The sequence below is a fragment of the Struthio camelus genome, chromosome 5, assembly GCF_040807025.1.
Source record: "Struthio camelus isolate bStrCam1 chromosome 5, bStrCam1.hap1, whole genome shotgun sequence".
NCBI classification, from domain to species: domain Eukaryota; kingdom Metazoa; phylum Chordata; class Aves; order Struthioniformes; family Struthionidae; genus Struthio; species Struthio camelus.
In genome coordinates, this window is record NC_090946.1 from 15,966,719 (window position 1) to 15,988,062 (window position 21,344).

General features: G+C 54.9%; 1 protein-coding gene and 1 long non-coding RNA gene across 13 annotated transcripts in view; one reads left to right on the forward strand and one right to left on the reverse strand.

Moving 5' to 3' along the window:
• RASSF7 (Ras association domain family member 7) overlaps window positions 1-21,344 on the forward strand; it is a 30,057-nt gene that overhangs the window by 1,625 nt on the left and 7,088 nt on the right. For 2 of the 12 annotated variants that reach the window (XM_068944673.1, XM_068944686.1), the window contains exon 1: window positions 18,935-19,017. The gene's annotated coding sequence lies outside the window, so the exon portion shown is untranslated. Of the gene's footprint in view, window positions 1-2,082; window positions 2,280-2,945; window positions 3,112-5,413; window positions 11,065-18,934; window positions 19,018-19,042; window positions 19,163-20,560; window positions 20,621-21,344 lie in introns of those variants that run through there. The other 10 variants (XM_068944676.1, XM_068944682.1, XM_068944672.1 and 7 more) reach the window with 9 other exon arrangements.
• On the reverse strand, window positions 11,516-19,810 carry LOC138067421 (uncharacterized). The gene is made up of 4 exons (XR_011141288.1): window positions 19,689-19,810; window positions 18,047-18,731; window positions 15,142-17,613; window positions 11,516-14,451 (listed from the first exon to the last, which is right to left on the reverse strand). It is a non-coding gene; the product is annotated as an uncharacterized lncRNA (long non-coding RNA).

The following is a 21,344-nucleotide window of genomic DNA, read 5'->3' on the forward strand; positions in this document are numbered from 1 at the left end:
GCCCAGTTGGGCTTTCAGCCCCCTTTTAGGGCTTGCTACTCCCCGAAGAGTTTGAAGGGCCTAGATGTAGGGCCCAAATTATTTCCCTGTCTCTGGCCTCCTCACCCCATGTGGAAGGGTGCTCTGCTTACGGTAACATGATGCCGTGGGGGAAGAGTGGTGTCCACAGGGAAGCGGTAAAGGGATAGGGGAAACCCGCCAACCCACTGCTGGATGACGTAGCCGCTGATGTCTATGGTGATACGGGAGCAGCAGTTGAGGATCCGAACAAAGTTGCCCTTGGGATCCACAGTGACAATCTTCAGGAAGTTGGTGTCGCTGGATGGCCTGGGAACACGGAGCTTCGGTGAGGAGGTGTCCCTGGAGCCCAAACCCTTCTGTGATAGGAGGTGAGACCCAGGCGAGGGCAACCTCATGTGAGGGCAACTCCGTAGTGGGGAGTACGTCATCCTTCCCAGCTCTTTTCTTTCCACCCCCTTGGTGGTGGCTGCCCTGCAGGGTGGCCCGAGGAGACCTCGTGGCCCTACATCACCATGCTGGCTCAGAGCTTTGCTTATTTGCGTGGGCAGCCAAGGCAGGTGAGTCTGCAGTGGGATGCCCGGCTCCAAGTGGTAGGAGCTGATGTGAGACCTGCGTGTGCTGCGTCTGACCAGCTCGGCCCCCAGGGCAACCACTGGCAGAGCTAGGCTGTTTTAAACTGGTCCAGCGCAATGCACTGGTGCTTGCTCACGGTTTGCTTTCTTCCCTGGAGGAGCTTCTGCTGGCCACACTGGGGTGGGAGGACGCACTGGCAGGCCCACAGCCCTTGGCACTGCCGGGGAAGACGTGGGTCAGCTGGCTGTGCTTGGGGAGCTCGGCGGTGGCCTTTGGCCCAGGGGCTGCAGGAGACAGCGTGGAGGGGAGCGGTGAGGCACCCGCAGGAGCCCTCCCCGCTTCTCCTCATGAGCGTCAATCTGAGCGTCTGCACTGGTTTCCTACATCCCTGGGACAAATCCCTGGCTTTTCCCTGAAACAAGGCCTCCTGCCGTTAGGAGCACATCCTGTCCCCCTGCATGGTTAGAAACCGTGCTGCACCTGCGTGTTTCCAGCTGGATTTAAGAGAGACCGGACTGACCGCCCTCAAACCAAGGGAGTCATTGAGATAATCTTTTTGAACTACATCAGAGGATGACAGTTTTGTAACTGGCTCCTCCAGCATGGCACAGTGTAAACTAGATACTTTGTCATCTTGGCTGTTCCTAATTCTCGCCCTCCCCGAGAGATTAGTCCAGATTATGGGAGCTAGGCTGCACACGTGCAAAGGAGCTGCTAGTGGTGGCCGCCAGGATGGGCAGAAACCACACTTACCTGCAGAGCCCGCTAGCTGGTTGCTGTCCGGTGCCTCTGGGAGGTTCTGGAATAACACCGTGGCCCCGGGCCTGTCCTGGTCAGAAAGCAGATCCGATTTCAGAGGTTTCCTGCAGTGGCTACTGTCTGTGCTTTGTCCCTTTTTCCCCGGGAATGTATCGATCTTCTGAGCTGAGCTTAATTTCTTGAGTTCATTTGTTTTCCAGCTGTAAGGAAAAATAAAGTGTTGAATGACTGCGTAGAGAGTCGTGATGTTATTTATAAACTCTAAAAAGCTGTGCTTCAGGAAGAGGATTAATGCATATGCACTGAGGCAAGCTGTAACTTTTATTGCATTTGGTGAGTATCTTGAATAGCTTGTGAATGGACGCTAGGGGGAAGAAGAGAGTCTAGCAAGTGTACTTTTGGAAGTAAAACGACTTGCAAACCAAAAATAAGCAGCTTCAGAGTGCTTGGGGGACATTCAGCACGCAGTGGGCTTAACATTTCCTTTGATGTCCGGTGTGCTTGCCCCTTATGATGCCCTAAAATGTGCTATGCTAGTAGTGTCTTGCTACCGCGTACAACTTAGATTTACTGGAAACATTTTTTTAGGAAACCTGCAAGGCGCCATATAATGGAGAACATCCCTAGCCCCTGTCTCAGCTATATGGCAGCGGTGGTGGTGCTTTTTTGGCCTCTGTCGGTGCTACATGAAATTCCAGCATGTCTTAAACAGAGATTTCTTTTTTACAGAAAACAGCTGCGACCTCCGGACAAACTCTAGACCCTGCACAGCTCGAGTCCCAGTTTCTCCTTCTGTGTTTACCATCCTCTCTGGCGGCAGCAGAGCAGAAAGAGCCACCTAGGGGTTGACCATTCCTCTGCCGGCCCTGCAGCTGTGGCTGTCCCAGCTCGGCGCTGGGCTGCTGTGACTACTCTTTCTCCGACAGGTGAATCCCCAGCTGCCAGATTAGCCTGGCTGGAAACCAGTCCTCTCCTGGCTTAGCTGCAGCTCTCTGGGTTAAAGCTGTGCCGCTTCTCTCCCTTTTATCCCCACCCTTCTCCCCACCTCTCTTCCATCCTCCCTCCCTTCCCTTTTTCCTAGTGTTATGTGGCTTATCCTTGCAGTCCCTGGGAAAATCTGATTTGGGAGTTCTTCCTGGCAGTGGCAGCATAGGTGAGATAGGGGATATGAGGAGCGTCACCAAGGCAGGCAGCGGAGGGGCAGGTTTATGGGGAGGAAAGCAATCCCAACCGGGACGCTGCCTGGGCTGTGCTGCCCCGCGTCCCCTGGCTGTGCATGCTGGGGCCAGCAGGCAGTCGTGGCTGCCCTTGCGGTACCTCTTTTGCAGGTCTGTGCTGCGAGTGTGGTGCCTTTGGATTTCTTCTGGCCCCTCTTTTTCCATCCTCAGTGGTGGTGTGTCTTCTTCCTAAAACAGGGAGATGTTGGGACTGGCAGTCCCTGTTCAGTGCCGGGCAAACCACAGACCCATCCTTGTCCCCAGGACGCTCCCTGGGTACTAATAGCCCAGCCAAAAAGGCAGGTGGCTGCAAATTTCTGCAAACAGCCCCTGTGCAGCTTTGGCAGAGTTCAGGTGTTCCTGTCTTTTTCTCAGCGCTGCTGTGCCTGGCATAGCTGGACTGCAGGACTGACCTTGGAGAAGGCATCCAGGAGGCTCACGTGTTTGGGGATCCGCTGCAGTGACATGACGCTGAGCTCTGAAATCAGGTTCTTGCTTCCTGCCTCTGACCAAAGCTACGGTGGAAAGGCAGAAGCAGCAGGTGAGAAAAACCCTCGTAACACATGCCCTAGCGTTTGCATGTCTTCCTCAGGCAGCGATTCCTGGATAACCAGGGAGGCATCCAGCAGGGACAGGGGCCCTGGCATGGCCAGAGTAGGGATTCACAGAGCCAGCCGAGGCAACGGTGGTAGCAATACGTAACACGGGCCCCGAGGTAGGTACCACGATATCTGCTCTTCCCTTGCCACCCAAAACCTGTCGGACACGTCAATGCTGCATGCGGCTGCAGCGTTTGGTTCCTCCGTTGCCCATGCAAAGAAGATAAAATATTGGCAGGTTCAAAGAGAAAAAGTAAAGGTAAGACTGGGATAGGAGCAGGAGATGAAAACCTTTGGGAAATTTGTACTGGGATGAAGGAGATCAGCAAGAGGAGGAGGAAATAACTGCAGCAAACAGCATGGAGAGGTGAAATCAGGAGCAGGGATGGCTCCTGCCGCATAGCACAGGCGAGGATGGGAGCAGCAACAAGGCTGGAACCCAGTTGCGGGGGAAGAAAAGTGAACAAAATGACAAACGTGTGGTGGCAGGAGCTGATGAACTGGGAAGGCCTGACCTTCCCGGGTTTCTGGCCAAAGGTCCCCTCTGAAGCCTGCCAGGCTTTGAGCGAGGTCTGCTGTCAACTTCAGTGGGCTTCAGATCAGCCATGGAGTCAGTAAATCGATGGAGAAAGGCAGGCTAGGGTGATAAATCCCCCCAAAAGCAACAAACCCATCAAGAGCTGAGGGGTTAAAACAGAGGGGGGTAGTTTCCAGGCAGCCCAAGTGAACATCTATTTGCTAACTTTGCAAAATCAGGAAAAACTCTTGTAAGGCAAGCATTTTTCAGAGCAGAGTGAGGACATATCAGCCCTTAGCAGAAAAATGATACATGTAAGGAATAGCATCTATGGTCAGGACAGTGTCTCCCTTTCCAGAAGAGGAGAATTTCCTGGTTTAATTACCGGATTTCCCCCTTTTAGAAGCTCAGTCCCAAGAGCTGCTGCAACTCTACAGACAATATTCCTGGTCTGCTCCCAGCTCCTCTGGTGATGCCATGCTCCAACAGGGGTGATTTTATGGGATATCCCTGAATCAATAATATTCATAAGTCTTGGGGGGGGAAGAGGGGGGGTCAAAGCACCAAATGTCCCTTTCACTCAGACTATGCCTAGTAATTTAATTGTTAAATGGAAAAAAAAATCTAATCTTAAAAACTTTTTCATGATTGTGCCCTATCCTTTTTATTTTATTTACTGTAAACTTTGTCAAATTGAAGAACAAAGAGAGGAATTATTTTTCCCCTTTTAACGGCTGTTGCACAATACTGATTTTTTGGATTATGAACAATTTGGAGGAAGTCTGAATTCAAACACAAGTCTTTGGATTAGATTAGTGACATGGAAAAACAAAGGAGAGGCTCTTGTTGCTATGGAAAAAGTGACAACTTTACCTTAAGTTCAAGTGGACTTTGCAAAGAATGATTAGCATTTTTTTGCAGTTTGAACAAAGTAAATACGCAAACAATGATAACAGCTTTCGAATGTGACAAGCCCGAAACGGGGGGAAGAGGTGGAACAAGTCGCATAGTTCTTGTATGAAGGGATATACCAGACAGTCAATTGTAACCTGTGTGATTTACAGAGGAAGGGAACATTTCTGGAAGATCTCACTCATGGAGCTCAGAGTAACTATTTACATTGGGACAACATGTGCACTGGGCTGGGGACTAGACCACTATTTGGATTGTCGGTGTCTGAAGGTCTCACAGCCGCCTTTTTCTTTTTCTTTTCTTTTTTTTTTTTTGCCGGTTAAAGAAGATGGAATTAGAGGGAGAGAGAAAGAGACGGAAATTGCGATGAATAGGATTTATCGTAGGTCATGTGGGAGCACTATCATGTTGGTTAATAAGTTCTGTCACTTGTAATGATTGCATTTTTGCAGCAAGATCATTACAAGAGAATAAAAGGCTGTAAAAACATCTTTCCTTCAGGATCAGCTGCAGCAAATTCATGCTGAATTCTGTAACTGCCTGTTTTAGATGGCATAGCTAGGGCCCCGCGCAGCAAGTCGAGCCAGGACCAGGCAACTAGGGCTGCAAGAGACACAGGGCGAGAGCCTGTCACTCAGAAGCTCTGGGCACCTTCACTGTGGGCTCAAAAGCCCCATAGATTTATTCCTCAGTGCCTTCCCACCTGTTAAAACGTGGCATGGAGGCTGAATGCCTCATCTTGGGCCATAAATACCCTTCCCTCTCCTCTCTCCCTGCTTTCTTCTCCCCTTGGGCTTGTTCTGCCTTTCTCTCAGGTCTTGGATGCTTCTGATCCCACCTCGAAGCTCTCCTGGGAGCTGCCTGACTCGGTGTCTGGAAGCAGGTTCAAGGTTGGCACTTTTGCCTGCCGGGACTCTTGGTGGAAGCACTCAGCCTGGGATTGCTCCAGCCGCTCAACATCTTTGCGCAACTGCAGGACCAAAGCCTCCGTCTTCTGAATTTTCTCCTTCAGAAATTGAACCTCCTTTTAAAAAGGCAAGGAGAAAATGAAAAATCATCAAATATCAATGCCAAACACTCCAGGCCTGATCTCCCACAGCAGGTACCCAGGGAGGTCAGTGTAATTACCTGGGCAAAGAGATTGGACCTGACCTTTTCCCATCCAACTCTCGTTTAACCTTCTAAAATGTCTTGCTGTTAGACAGATCCATGTGTGACATACAAGGGAAGCCTGCATTTTGGGCCATCAAATTGGCTTCCACCTTCTCATGGTGCCTGCCTTTGCCCGTCTGTGGGTCTGCAGGATCAAACCCAACCGCCAGGGAATGGCAGGGATAAAAGGTGCCCTCAGTCCACAAGTGGACAAGCTGCAGGAGGGGGAAGGATGACGGGGTGTTTGCAGGGCCACGTTTCTGACAGCACCCAGCTCTTGGGGTCGTCCCTCAGTGCATAGCAGAGCCAGCTGCATCCCCGGCCTCTTCATCGTGGCATGTGGCTTTTGCTAAACCCAACTGGACTGGCCGTTTTGGGGAGAGGATTCCTCGCACAACCCTGGGCTGCGCTGGCTCTCTTGGCACCCTACCTGAGTGTAGATCTCCTTCTGAGTCCTCAGCTCGGCAGCCAGCAGCTCTACCTCTGCTCCCAGGCACTGGTGGTTTTTGTCTTGGCACTGGCACCTGTAAGACCTGCAGAAAGGTTGGCCTCTCCTCCTCCAGACCAATCCTGGAGATCACCCAGTATCCCCAGCACATCCTAGAGCTAGCAGTGACCGCCAAGAGCCCCCTGGTTGTGTTTGGTCAGTGGAAACCAAAAAGCTTAGGTTGACTGAGAGGACCTGCTTGCCCACTGCCACTGCCTGCTGGTTGCCACTTGCTGACCTCCGCAGCCCGCAGCCCGGACCTGCTGGTGACCAGGGGACTAGATGGACAACAAGGCCAAGTCAGCCCCATCATCTCCTTGCACATGGTGGTGTACCCTTCTGCCTGCCCACCTGGGAGGGCGCAGGGACCTCCCAGGGACATTTCTCCTTCCCTTACTCTCCCACCCTGCCTCTGCCAGGGCACACACAGGAGGCACAGTGCTGCTGGTGGGTCCCACCTCCTGCCTGGAGCAGCCACCGGAGGGGTCAGCACTTGGGAAAGCAGCAGGCCAGCGTCTTAGCTGGTGCAGACTGCCGCAGGGGTTTGATTGCTTTCTTTTAATGCACACTGTGGCTGTTCCCTGCTGCATACGGTTTATTCACGTTCTGGATCATGGCGCTTGCATGATCCTTCCCGTCCCTGGCGCCTCTGCCGCAGCCTCGTTTGTGGGCTGATTCATGGGCGAGCAGCAGCATGGAGCTCTCGCTCCCTGCCCGAGCTTGCGCTGCTGCCCTGGGACTTTCCCGGAAAGCTTTCACCTTCCTGGCTTGACCTTCTCCAGGCCCTGCAGGTGCTCAGCACCCTGGAGATGTCCATCTATCTACATGTTCTCCTTGCACCCGCTTTCTGGCCTTACCCTCGGTGTGGCGCGGCTGCCCCGTGGGCGCCCGCCACTTCCTCGAGCGTGTGGGCCAGCCGGGCGGTGGGTGCCCGCTGCGCGGCCTCTCGCAGCCCCCTGATCTCCACGTCCTTGTGCTGCAGCAGCAAGCGCAGGGCGCGGACGTCCTCCTCCGGCTTCAATGCCTCCGCCTGTTTGTGGGGCATGCTGCGAAGGGAGTGGAGAGGTTTGGGTGAGCGGGCGAGCACCTGTTTGCGCTCCGAGGGTATGAATGATGTTGGCGGTGAGGAGCAACAGATAGAAAAGAAATACAGCTAGAAAGCAGGAGAGAAACGCACACGAGGGAGCATGAGGATATCTCCAGAGTGTAAGCGCAAAGGTCTCCCAGGCCCTGCATCGTCTCCAATTGCAGCTGGCAGCAGACGTGTAGGGAAGAACGATTAGCGTGTAGGAGCAGGCCAAGCGACATCTCTTTGCGTGGCCCCTTCTCTGTGCGTATGTACCTCTTGCGCAGGGCACGCGTGTAGTGAAACCTACGCAAAACACTCCCCCAGGCCACAGCAATCTGCAGGTCAGGGACTTCCCAGCTTTGAGTTTAATATACACCAGTTATGGCTTGATTTTTCTCCGTGAATTCTCCCAGTTGTTCGTTGAGGTTGCGTGTGGGGTTTTTTTGAGCCCATGTAGCACTTTTAGCAGCTGCAACACCCCGTGGCGGGGAGTACCCCAGGTTAACTCCACTGTCATACGAAGGAATCTCTGCCTGTGCTTGTTTCAAACCTGCGGCCTGCTATTTTCAGTCCAATTTCCCCTTGCATTTGACCCGGAGGAGATGTTCGGGTTGCCGTGGTGGAAACACCCTCGAGCGTCCCAGTGCTGTGCTGGCCTGGCAGCACTCAGAGCCAGCGGCAGCCTCATGGGTGCTTCCCCCTCTTTCCTCTCACTGCTGCCCGCTCTGGGTGGTCCCCATTTTTTTTAATGAAAGTCCGTAATAACAAGAGTCACAAGAGGGCAACGCGCTTGTTTTCCAAGCAACATTGCAAAAAGAGAGTCTGCGATTGCTCCTGTTTCCCCTTTCCCCCGTGCTGCCGTACTTTGCTTCTCCCACTCCGGGGCTTCCCGGGAAGAGCTTTCTCCTGTGCCAGGTCTCGGACCGGCAGCGCGCCACGGCCATGCCGGGGGCCGCAGGACCTATTAGGCTGTGGAAAGTCAAGCGCTGGCTGCAGCCCTTCAGAGCCAGAGCTCTTGGACCCCGTGGGAATAATCCTGGAGGTTTTCCCCTCAGCTGGGAAATTCGGCTTCTCGCGCTCCAGCTGCGGCAAACCCGGCTTGGAGGCACCTGGGGCTGCAGTAACATCCCCTGCGTACGTGCAAGCCTCATGTCCGGCATCATCGTCACCCGCCGGGACCGGCCGGGCGCTGCTTTTCCCAGCTCCGCACCAGCCTGCCTTCTCCCGCTTTGTTTTCCTCCCCTTCAGAGCTATTCTTTACCTGCCATATGCCGCGATCATCGCGGGCGCGAGCGCAGCAGCTGGTGCGCTATTCCGGGCTCGGCACAGCCCCGCGCCGCCTCCGTCCCTCCCGCCCGTGCCACCGCCAGCGATCGGGGCGTCCTGCGATTTCTTCGGCTCCGAAGGCTCCGGGCCCTTTGCCCCTCGCTCACCAGCTGCCTCCCTCTGGCAGATTGTGACACCCGACCGTTGCCGTGGAAAAAGCAGAATCTGGCGTGAATTAACATCAGTGCTGGTGACACCGTGGAAAGCGTGAGTAAGACGAATGCGGTGTCTTTGCTTCTCCTGTGCTATGGTGTTGGTGCAAAAGCGAGTTCATCCAGATCACTTTGGTTTAGGGGCTCTTATATCCCTCTAACACTGCAGGCTGCGGCGGGTTTTGATAAGGATGATGCAGAAATGGAGCATGGAGCAGGCTCTGGAGGGCTAAACGCTGCTGTTTGGTGGTGAGCAACAGGAGCTGCAAAACTGGACTTGTGTAATTAAAGGTTGCTTCTTGCCTTAGGCTTCGGCTGACCCCAGAGACACCGTCATTAAAAAGATAGGGGACTATCAGGCCACAACGAGGCTGCCCGTGTCTGGTGATCCCCGGACGCCTGTGTCTCTTGGCGATCCCCGACATCCCTGCGCAGCGGGTCCTGCCTGCATCCAGCCCTGGCGCTATTCGCGTTGCAGTCTCTGGTCAACGAAACCTCTCTCCCACAAGCGCTTCTCCAGCAGAGATGAAGTTTTAGGGAGATGTGTTAAGGCAGCCAGCTCCGTGGCGAAGTTGGCGAGACAGGTGAGTCGCTGCTTGGCACCAGCTTGCCTGGCGTCGCCTCCGGCCTGAAAAGGCTGCGCTCCGCTCCCCAAGCGCTGCCAAAAGGCCAGGCAAAAAGAGCCGTTTCCTGGCTGTTGGGCCTCGGCTTTCACCACATGAGGAGTGCAGCGCTGATTTTCAACGGTAGAAGGATCACCACTCCCAACCAGGTAATTCTGCTTGCTTTTCACCCTCTCAAACGCAAAATTTGCCAAAAAATGCAAAAAGCGCCACGGAGCCGATCTGACAGGGCTGGGTATGGTGTCAGAAGAAATAAATAGCGACTTTCTCTTCTGCGGTTTCTGTAAAGCTCTGATTAGGCAGGGTAGGGAGGGTGCTTTGTTTCTGCCTTTTCCACATCGTCTTATTTTTCGGGGCAGAAGCCTCCCCCCAGGCACCCTCGTTGCAGCGGGGCTCTCTGCAGCACTGCACACAGGCTGTCGAAGCCTTGCACCGCTGCAAAGCCGACAGCAGCCGTAGGCGTGCGCCTGCCCTGCCGACAGTGCCTGCGTTCACTTTTGGCAATCCCAGCTGTAGCCAGGCTGCCTGTGCTTTTCACTCCCTTTTGAATGCTTGGCTTTAATGAGAGATCCAAATATTCATCTCTTCCTCACCTGGAAACGTGTATGGCAGTGAGCAGCATCTCACCCTGCTCCCCAGCCTCGTCCTGCAGGGATCCTGCGGAGGGACCGATCCGGAGGAAGGGCAGGGCGGCTGCACTGCCGCCGGGTGCAACGCCACGTGCCGCGGCGACACCTCCCACGTGGCAGCAGGCAGCCCTGCGAAGAGGCGGCTCGAGCAGCTTGTACCGGTCTCGCGCTTTGCTTTTACTCTCCAAAAAGGCAAAGTGATTTTTTTTTTTTCCTTGAAGCTAGCTGTCTCGTAGCAAAGCCCTAGTGGAAACCCAGCAGCTCGAGCGCTTGCTGCAGTACAAACGCACGGGGTTGGCACTGCGTCCCCTGCCTCGCTGAGCCCAGGCTCATCTGCAGCAAAATCACAGCGCCTCGTCTCCATGCGAGCTTTGCAGCGGGGTAACTGCAGCTGTTCGGTTATTGGTTTCTTCGTTTCCATCTCTTTGATGGTGTGCCACCGCTAATCTGATCTCAGAGAGGCAGGATAAGGCATCAGCAATGAAATTGCAATCTGCTGTGCCTCTCTATGAGGAGACGGGCTCGTTTCCTAACCTTGTCTCCAGCCTGGCAGTTTTCTAAGGAAATCTTCCATCGCTTTGAGAGCACCGGAAAAATTATCCTGAGACTAACGCTGGGGCTATCAACAGTAGTGCAAGGCTAAATGCCCCCGGTGTAAAGGGAAGTGCCCAGATCTGGGCCACATCACTGTTCGTTGTTCATCTTTCTTGAAATGCACGGCCAAAAGGATACAGCATGTTCTCCGAAAGGCCGTACCAGCGCTAAACAGAGAGCTCTGCGAGCAGACCCAGTTTTAGGCACTCCAGCGTGGCACTATTAACTTGTATCATCTGTTACGATCGAGAGAAGCTTTTCTTTCTCAACAGCTACTCTCCATCCTCTATTTCTCTAACCAGTTATTTCAGCGAAAGCATCGTGCCTTGCATTTAGCTCTATTCAGTTATGTCCTGATTTTTTTCTTTTCTTTTCTTTTCCAGATCATTTCTCCAATTTGTCGAGACCGTTTTGAGGCGTAATCCCCTTCTCAGGTACGCTTACAATCCCTCCAGTTTGCTGTCGTCTCCAAACTTAATACTTGCTGTCATATTGCTCAAACCAGTAACGGTTTTGGACCCTGGGCCGTGGAGCCTTGTTCAGGGTCTCTCTCTGTTTCGACGTGAGTCACTGGTAAATAGTCTCTGCGCTTGAAAGGTTTGACATGACTTATCCCTGACAAAGCTGTCGTGGTGATTACAGGTCAGGGGAGAGTCTGTGCTTGTTCATAGAAAACACTGTTGCGTAAGCTGCTCCGTGGGTCAGTCTGATGTATGAGACAGCGACTTACCTGATCTTCAGCGGGGGCATTTTCCCCATTTTCTGAGATACCGATTTATACGTGGGGATCTCGGCACGAGCAGCAAAGACACTGTCCAACGGCTGGGGTCAGCTCTGCTCATCTGCTTGCTCTGGAGATCAAGGTATAGGTGGCTTGATCGAAATTGCACGGCAAATTAAGTTGGGGCTAGGCCCAACCTTGTGTCCCCATTGCAGCCACCAAATATTTGGAGGATTTCCAGCGGGAATGGCGAGCGTTAGCTCCCTACCCTACCCTTCCCCTCCTGTTTGCTTGCTTTGCAGCAGAAAGCCGCTGTTACAGGTGCCCCCCCTCCAGGCGCCTGTCCCCCACTCACCGTCATTTCTGCCTGCTGCTGTCTCCACTTCACCCTGGACACAGCGATGCTGGGGACCGGCTGCGGTTCTGAGCCAGATGCCCAAAATCCTGGAGGGCTTTTCCTCTCTAGGAGCGAGCACTTGCTCTTCGCTCCAGGATATTTACAGGTGTTTCTATGCTGGTATAAGTAAATTAGATGATATAAAATCAGCTAAGACCTGTATTGACATTCCCATTTGGAATGTAATGGACTAATGTTCCCTTTAGTTTAGCTAAGGATTTTGAAGGAATTATACATTAACCTGAACAAATAGAGTATTCATTTCAAATGAGAGCGTATACAAAAAGATTTCATGTGGCTCAACTAACCCAGTCTAAGTTTGCCCTCTTGATGATTTTGAATTAATTTTCCAAAGGTGTGCACCATATCTTTATTAGCATAAATATCAGTTGGACATGAGGCAGTTGTTTAAAAAGCGAAATGTTTTAGTCTTTTAAGGAGTGCAAGCCTTGATATAAACCCATCTTTTAAGTGCCGTGTATCAGGACCCTTTTCCTCTTGCATATATACATATACACACACACACACATATATATATATATGTATATAATTAGTTCAAACAGCCGTGGCCCATCTTCAAAGTGTCCCTGCTTCCCAGCTCCAGCACCTGTCACTGCAGCTAACACATTTTTAAACGTAACTGCGGCTGTTCGCTAGGTGCTAAATGGCCTTTAAGAGCACCTTTAACAGAGTGTCTCAATAGACATGGCGAGGGTGAGAAGGGGAACAGGAGCTATTAGTACCCGTGTTTTGCCGGATAAATGAGTACAGGGAGGTGGAAAAGCCTGGGTCGCAGGCTACGTCGCTGCGACATAAGGAAACCTATGGGTGGCTGAGTCAGGCCGTGAACAACTTGCCCAAGATCACGCGAGAAATCAGTTGTGGAGCCAGGAGCCAAACCTTGCTTTTCTGAGCGCAATTCAGCAGTTTGCAGCCGTGCAGGCAGAGATGCACTTACAGACGCACAGGAGCGAGCCCAGCAAAGGCTCACCCTGCGAAAGGCAGACCCACGAGCTTTGAGTAGGAGCCGAGTTAGGAGTTATTTAAAAATGTTTACCGTGCGAGCCCTGGGCTGCCCTCCGGTGGGGGTGCTGGGATTGAAAGGCAGAGAAAAGGGTTTGTTGACCTGGTGTTAACCTTCGGCTGCCAGCCTTTCGGCTCGCCGGGCCTCACCCGCCGTTGCTTAATCCCAGAGGGAGAAGCACAAAGGCTGCCCAGAGCCTGCGCCGCCTAATTAACATTTGGCTTGAGCAGGATTTCATCCCGCTTTGTGAGCGCGGCAACTCGAGTCTCAATAGCCCTTTCGTTCCCCGTCCCCCTCCTCCGGGCGGCTGCCACAGCACGGTCTCGGTTGTCTTGGTGCCGTAGCGTCGGGAGCTTGCTATGGCTTTCGCCAGGAGCACGTCGTCATTTCTGGGCTTTGTGAGAAGGGGAAAGGACCTCTGAGGCTACATGATCCACCAAAATAAGGTGGTTGCCACAGGCTGTGTCTGAGCGCACACGCAGCCCGAGGGGTGCACGTGTGGATTTACCGGGCCTTGGACTCTGCGGTGCAAGACCTGCAGCTCTCGCCAACGTCTTGCCAGCGTTGCAAGAGGCCATGAAAGGCCGGTGAGCGCATCGGACTGGCTGCAGTGGCCCCTGGTAGCCCAGAGGATGAGAGCAATTCCCAGTGACGGGACCAAAGGGAGCCTATGGACACCTCTGGCTCAGCTCTCACTTACACCTGCTCAAGAGTGCTCCAGGACTGCCGAAAGCTGCGTTTGGGCCAATCCACAGAGCTGATTCACTTCATTAAACATCATAACCCTGTGGCTGCCTGAGCTAGCAAGCGTTCCCCATGATTCAGCATATATGCAGCTGGCAGGGGCACTCGTTGCCCCAGGGCACTGACATGGGGCTGGCAAGCATCTTCTCTTCCCAACTGGAAGTTCAGATCTGTCCAGCACCCAGACAAAAGCATATTCCCATCTGAGGAGTGGTCTGAAGCCAGGGAGGTCCCGGCAGCTGAGCGCCCAGCAGGTAGGGGATTGTTTTCCCCCCGTCTAGCATGAACGGTGGGTTTTTGCTTGCCGAGAAACAGGGCCGTGGACTGAATAGGGTCATGTGAACCTAGAGATGGCACTTCAGTGGATGCTCCTTTGTAGGTTTGGTGGGACGCTCTGTTTCTAGTGAGCATAATAAATTACCTTCTAGCAAGAAGTCTGTTGAGATTGCAGCTCGATGTTTTTGATGTGGGCGTAACAGCTTAGGACGTTCATTCTGTGAAAGCTAACGCCTGAGAAAAAGTTAAGAACTAGGCAAGGAAAATGGTGCTTCTTCAGAATATTTCCCAGCCTCCAGCAACCTGCAGACCTAGGGACATCTCGAGCTGGACTTGATGTCTTTGTACAGAGTAGCGCTAGGTGGATTTTTCTCCTATTATTTTGTGCAGCTGCTTGTTGAACCCATGCCATCTCTTCCAGTTTCGAGGTCCCCTTGGGCAGGAGCGTGACCCTTGCTTTCCCCTCGTCATTCTCTAGTCTCTGTATTTAGTAACCCCGATGCATTTTTTCCATGAACTTGTCCAGTCTTGCCTTGAACCCCTGTAAATGTTTTCAAACAAGAGCTTCCTGTGGCAAGGAGTACCCCACGTCGGCTCTCTGCCGTGGGGAGAGCCGTGTCCTTCTGCTCGCCTTGGACTTGGCCTCCCTAGTTCTTGCACTGGAAAGAAAGAAAGAGATAGAGGGGCTGATGGGTGTCAGCCGTCTCCGGTGCCACACATGGCTTTGTAGACCTCTGCCATAACCTCTTAAGCCATGCCTTTTCCAGACCGCGCAGTCCTGGCCTACACAAGTCGTTGCTTGTAGGGAAGCTCTTCCAGGCCTTTGATCCTCCTCAGTCCCCTTCTCTAAACCTTTCTGTCTGATTATATCTTAGCTTTGAAGCTACCTTTTGGGGCCCGGGTCACGGAGGTTGCTCAAAGAGGATATCTGCCTCACGGCTCTCGCTCTGTCCAAATCCCATCCGTTTCTTGGCTGCAGGCTGTGCTAGCTCCTGTGTTCCTGTTTGCTTAAGTAATTGGCACCACATACCATGCATAAGCAGCTTGTGATTATTCTTCTTATTATTTTTGCATCCAAGACTCTTTCTCCTCTGAAGGGAAGAGTCGATGTTTGGGCGTTTTTATGAGTGAGCTGTGTGTTTGGCTATCTCCTGACTGCAAAGCCGTTCTCCTGACGTTAAACAGACACTGCCCTCCTGTAAGGAGCCCGTGGCATAGATGGGCTTGGAGGTATTGTCCAAGAGCTGAAGGGAACACGGTTAGTGCTGTCACAGGTCCTTTCCTGTGATTTTATCCCGAGCAAAACGTGTTTAAAAGATAAAGTAGAAAAGCAAAGCAAGCAAGCAAACCTCATTGTGATCAATTCTTCCCTGATTCGTTTGGCTGAATTAGTGACAGGCACAAGCTGTAATTTCAGACTCCTTTGAAGTGCGAAGACATTCAGCCTACGACAGAAGCGGGAACCACCTGCACAGTTTGGGTCCTGAGGTGAACTTTGCTAGAGGTGAGGTTGTAATCTGAATCTGTCCTGAGGAACAATAACTTTTTATTAAAAAGAAAACAAAACAAAAAACAGTTTTGTTACAATTTTACCTTCCTCTTGGCCCCACTGTGAATCTGCTCTCCCTGCTCCGTCCTAATCTTTTCTTTGGCAGCTAAAACTATTATCTTTATTGTTCCAGGGTTTGGCTTCTTCCTGTTAAATCTCCTAATTGGATTTTTACCCCCCCCAATCTATTTAGTTTCTCCTGTGTGTGCACTAAACCCTTTAAGCCTTCAGCACCTTGCCACCTCTGCCGTGCTGTCCGCTTGCCCTCCCTTCTCCCCGTGCTGCTCTGCTTTATATCCCTCTCTCAGCAGCATCGCTCGTTCCCCCCCTCCACGAATAGCTGAGCTGGTGTTTGGCGACTTTAGTGTAACTCCTCTTTCTAGTTTGCGTGGCCAAGGCTTTCCTAAGCAACGGCTGCCGTCTCTAATCTCACCGTCAGTCAATAGCGAGTGTGTCATGAGTCTCCTTCGCTATCTGTAGGGCACAAAGATTCATTTGGGTTTTAGACCAGAATAAGCAAAATGGCCCACAGCGCTCTTAAAAGGAGGTTAGCAGGGGATCCCGGCTTGTGGCGAGGGACTGGGAGAGCCCAGGTGCTTTATTCTGGTCCCCTCGCAGAGACCTCGGGCTGATCTAGAAGGAGTTTTCTCTTTTTTCCCTGCCCTGGGAGGGGGGAGTGAGGGGACACCAGCCTGAAATCACTTCTGAATGAGCCGTGTCTGGCTAGACCAAGGTTTTCAAGGGAACCCAGTGATTTGGAGTGTCATAATTGTAGGCATCCTTTAAAAAGCTTTTTTTTTTTTTTTTTTTTCCCCATTTTGGAAAGAGGGTATCTGAGCGGGGCAGTCAAGGGCAGAGGCAATCTGAAGTCCTAGCTGTGAGCAGCGAAAGGCAGCTCCTTCGTCCACCGTCATCTCCTACAATGGAGGGGAGGGACAAATCCCTCAGGATCAGGCGTTGGTCCATGTTTCTTGCTGTGTCTTAAGAGTATCAGCAGCCACAAGAGGTGGGACATGGTAGTCAAGTTCCTTGCTCTCTACGGCCTGCAGGTGTGCGCCAAGTCCTTCGAGTGCTGGCCAGCCGCAACGGGAAGCCGTGACGGGAGCTCGAACGGAGGGGCTTTGGGTGTCCTGTCCCTGGAGGAAGAGGGGCTTGAGTTTTGTAGCCCTAGCTGCAAAACTGACCTCCCGGGAAGGGGATGGAGCTGAGACAACGTCTTGGTGCAGTTGGCTTGGTTTTCCCGTCAGCCCCCGTGGGGATGCAGCGCCGTGACGTCCAGGCAGCCGGGATCCCGGCTGGTGACGCGGCATTGTCGTAACATAGGGCACTGTAAAGCAAACTCCCCTCCAGGCGTCAACTGAGGCAGGAGCGTTTGTACCCGTGTCGGGCCGGGGCGGGCCGAGGCCGAGATGCGAGTGTAAAAGAGGGAGAAAGTAGGAGAATCGACGGGCTCAGGTCCCGGCGCCCGGCTCTTGACCAGCCTTGCTGGACCCAGTTCCTCTCCTCCTTTTGTGCTTTTCCAGTCATTTTATGGCCTCGGGGCATCCGCGTTTGTAACGCAGGAGCGCGTTGCCGTGGTTAAAGCTGCTGTTCCCAGCAGGGTTTGTCTCTTACCTGCGAGACGGATAGATACGGACTTACGGATGCGCAGGAACGTGTGTCTTTGCCCTCGTTCCCGGTTCCCACCACGCACACGCGGTTGCCCTGGCAAAAGAAAAACGCTGGGGGAAGGCAAGGCCTTCGGGGGCCTGGGGAGAGAGAGGCAGTGCTGCCGTGGGGGAGCTTGAAGATGAAATGGGCTAGCCAGAAGTATGCGGCAGAAGGGCTGATCATACCTGCCTGGCACGCCAGCCAGGGATGAAGTTAGGGTTGGTATTTTTAGGCTGGCACTTGGGAGCTGTCGGTACCTATCGGCTGATTCAGGATAATGGCTCTCCCAGAAAGACTGACAACGTTGCCGAGTTTTGTGGCTAATGTTATTACGCAAGCCTGAAATTAAGAATCAAATCAGTACCGCCGGGGCCCTTGTCCAGCCCTCGAGGGAGGCCAGGCCCTCCAGTTATGGTGGGTTTGTTCGTCTCCCTCGCTCTCCCCCCAGCGCTCATGGCCGTTTAGCTGGGGATTTGGGGCAGCTCCCAGAGAAGCGACGACCTCAAGGGAAACGGCGCCGTGTTGCTGCATCCGGACGCGGCGTTATCTCGGGGCGACGCCGAACCGGTGCACGTCGGCAGGCTGGGCGGGGACGTCATCGCTACCAACGGCCAGAGCGGATCTGGAAAAGCAAGAAGGGGGGAGTACCGGCTGCGTTGCTGCGCCGCCGTAACGCCCAGCCGGCCGCGGCTTCCTGCTGCGCAACAGCACGAGCTGCCGGTTTTAAGAAAGAGAAAGCCCAAACGGCGCGGCGCGCAGCACTGCCAAGGTTTATGACTTTATGGGGAGCCTCCCAGGCTTTTCCTTGTAACCCGCCGCTCCTGGACCCGTGAGGTGTGGTTTTTTTCATCTAAATGAAAGTTCAGGATAAGCATCCGTCCCTTGTGGTTAGGGGAGGTGCGACCTGGACGGACCTGGGAGCTCAGAGTCCTCCGGGCGAATGGGACGAACGGGGCAGTCGGCTTTGTTTATTTTTGAACACTCATGGTTTCAGAGCCAATTTTGGAAGTTGAGCAAGCGCTTGGAGCTGCTGGCACCGCTCGTCGATAACTGACCTGTCTGTGCTGCCGTTTTATGGGACAAACGCCGCCGGAGGCTCCCTGGCAGCACGGGCTTTTTTCGCAGCAGGCTCACGTTTTATGGCCGCCCTCGCCACGGCCCGGCGAGCGACGCCAGATCCGAGCCTGTACGGAGGGCCGGGCGCTGCCGCCGCCGGCTCCAATGCCCGCTCTCTCAGTCCCGGGGCAAATCGTTTCGCTTCCTTTGCCCTGTTTCCCCCCCCCTCCCGCCCCCACCCCGTCGCCTGTGCAACGCAGCGATACGACACCTCCGTCACGTGCGGCTGGGCACGAAGCAGGAAGCGAACCAAACAAAAAAAAAAAAAAGACCAAAACGCTGAGGCAAGAACAGGAAAAACCTGCTCGCGTTGCCCAGGCCGGCGGCTGTCAAGCAGGTGGCGGCCGGCAGGGTTGTGCTTAGGGCGGCCGGCCGGCCGGGCTGGGGCGCGGGAAGGCCGCTGGGAAACCTCCACGCGCGCCGCGCTTCGCGCCGGCCCTGACCCAGCGGCGCCGAGGGCTCCCACCGGCCATGCGCGTGGTGCAGCGTGCCGAGCCGGTCGGGGAGCAAGCGGCCCCCCGCTCTCCACCGCCGGGCCAGCCTCGTCCCGCTCCGGTGGTGCCCGAAATGCGCTGCCTTTTGCGGGGGGGGGGGGCCTTTGCGCTGCTTTTCCAGGCCGGATTGCTGAAAAAACAAACAAAAGTGGCCAAAAAATTATATAAATATATTATATATATATATATATAAAAATAAGTAAAATATATGTATTTGGGGGGTGCGAGGGAGGGGTGCCCACCTGGGCAGGGGGCGGGGCTAGGAGGAGGGTCGGGGCGGGGTTTGGCGCTAGGGGCGGGGCTTAGCGACGGGGGCGGGGCTTAGCGACGGGGGGCGGGGCGGCAGGTCGCGGCGGCCCCGCGCTGCGGAGCGGAGCGGAGCGGCCGGGCCGGGGATCGGGCGGCGGCGGCGGCGGGTGAGTGCGCGGGGGCGGCGCGGTCACGCGTGGGGGGCGGCGCGGAGCTGCGGCTGCCCGCGGGCGTTTCGGGGCGTGCGGCACCTGCTGGGCTCGGAGCCGGGAGGAGAGAGAGCAGCCCCGAGCCGGCCTGGATGGTGCCGGGGTGAGACGGAGCTCGACGGGGAAAAAAAGCAGGAGGGCGGCGGGGTTGGTGCTGGCCGCCCAGGAGTTTCTGCGCTGGGGCGTTTTCAGGTGTCGGCTGCCAAAAGCGGGACGGAGAAGGGCTTTTGGGCGCTGCTCGACGGCGGGTTGGTCGGGGCGCTGCGTTGGGGATGCTCTGCCTATTAGTAGCACACCTACGCGTGTTTTAAGCGCATCTTTCTAAGGGACCTTCCCCTGTCTGCCCAGAGTCGTCGGCGCCCCTGGCAGAGCCGCGTAGCCAGACGAAGGCCGGAGCGCGTCCCCGCGCGGGTTTTTGTAAGCAAAGTCCCGCGACTGCAAGCGATTGTTAACGATTTTGCGTCCTGCCTGTTTTTTTTGGGGCGCTCTGAGTTTTTTGCGGGCCGGAGTCGGCGCTCTCTGGAGGGCTGGGGTGCTCCCGACTGCCCTGGCCTAGCCCTGAGGAATAACTAGTTGCAAAGCCCAAAAAAAAAAAAATAAAAGAAAGAAAAGAAAAACAAAACTCTCACCTTAAGACCTGGGCGGATCAGCCCTGAGCTGGGAACCGGGGCCGGGGAGGAGCGAAGCGTGTTTCTGCCGCCGGCCGCTCGCCTGGTGCTGGTCGTGGCGTGCAGGCGGCGGGGCGAACGCCGCGGCCTTCTCTGACGAAGGAAAAAAACCCACTTTTTGGAGGCGCTGTCCTCTGCCGCGAAAGGACGCCCGCTCTCCCGTTGGCACGTGTTTTTCCGGAGCTGCTAGCCGCAAGGCGAACGCGTTTGGTGGGGGCGAGATAAGGACGGCGCTGCCCCCCCGCACACGCGCTCCCCTCTCAGCTGTTACCCCTCAGCTGGTATTTCTGGCGCCTTTGCCCCATTAATCGCCCGCCAGGTCCCACGGGGGTTTCTCAAACGCGCGAGTGTCTCATCCGAGGCTGCGCCCTGGGTGAGTTCTTGGTGCCTCGTTTGAGTTGGCACGAGAGAGAGAGGAGCGACTTTGGCTCCTAGTAAACGGCCCTTAGAGGCCTTTTTCATGCTGCTGAGTTATAAATAAATACCTGTGGTGGCATGCACCTGTGCGTCAGTGAGCCAGCCCTCGGCTCTCCCTCCCGAGCCCCGGCGTCCCGTCCCTGGCGTGCAGCCGCTTCGCCAAGAAGGCAGTGAAACGAGCGTTGCTCTGGACGCGGAAAAACAGCGGGGGCTGATATCCCTGGTTTTTGCTTCGCCGGCCCCGTGCCTCGCCCTTGGGAAAGGGCCCTGGCGCCTCCAGCTCTGCAGCCTTCCTCCCGCACCCAGCGTCGCCGTAACTGCCAGCCAGCTGCTTTCTGTCCCGGGGGCCGCTCCGGGTGCCAGCGCCAGGAATCGGGCATGGGTTGCATCACACCTGTGTTTCTCCCTCTTCTCAGCTGCTGCAGAAAGTTAAATGCCTGGGATGGGCTGGAGTCCCTGGCGTAGGCGTATCGCAGGTGTGTTGCTTTTGGATGGTCCTCCTAACACCCCCCCTTTCCCCCGCCCAAAGCCGGCTGCTCTGCCCCATGGGTAGCCATCCTGATGCTAAATGGGAGGGATATGGTGCGTTCAGGCGAGGGCTTGGGCCAGCGTGGCGTGTTATCGTTGCCCGCCATCGCCGACGTTGCAACGCGGCCCTGAGTGCTGGCGGTGAGGCTGGACCCGGTTAGTCATTAATTCACCTGGCCACCTGAGCCAAGGCCACTGTAATCCCGGGGCGGCCGGGCTGCGGCGTGGGGGGCCGTGGTCCTGCCTCGTCCACCCAGCCCCGCGCGCATCTCTGAGCAGGGATCACCCTGGTGGGACCCGTTCGTCACTTCTTGGGCTGGCGTGACCCTCGCTGGCTAGTCGTGCCACATCTAAACGCCCATTTGCTTGCTGCGGCTGGAGCCACCTGTCCGCGTTCCCCACGCGCCCTGATGGCCTCCACGTGGCAGAGGACAGAGATGACCCCGGAGCGGGCCCATGCCGTCTCGGAAAGCCATTCGGCCCTGTATCACATTTGTCTCATTGACCTTCTTGCCTGTGTCTTGGCTGCAGTGAGCTTGGCCAGGAGATGATGTCCCTTCAGGACCCCTGGGCCGGTGTCCTTGCGAATGAGTGGGGCACCACGCAGAGGCCGCCAGCAACTCGGGCCGGTTTTGGCCCAGGAGGCTCCAGGGGGAGCGCAGGGGATGTAGC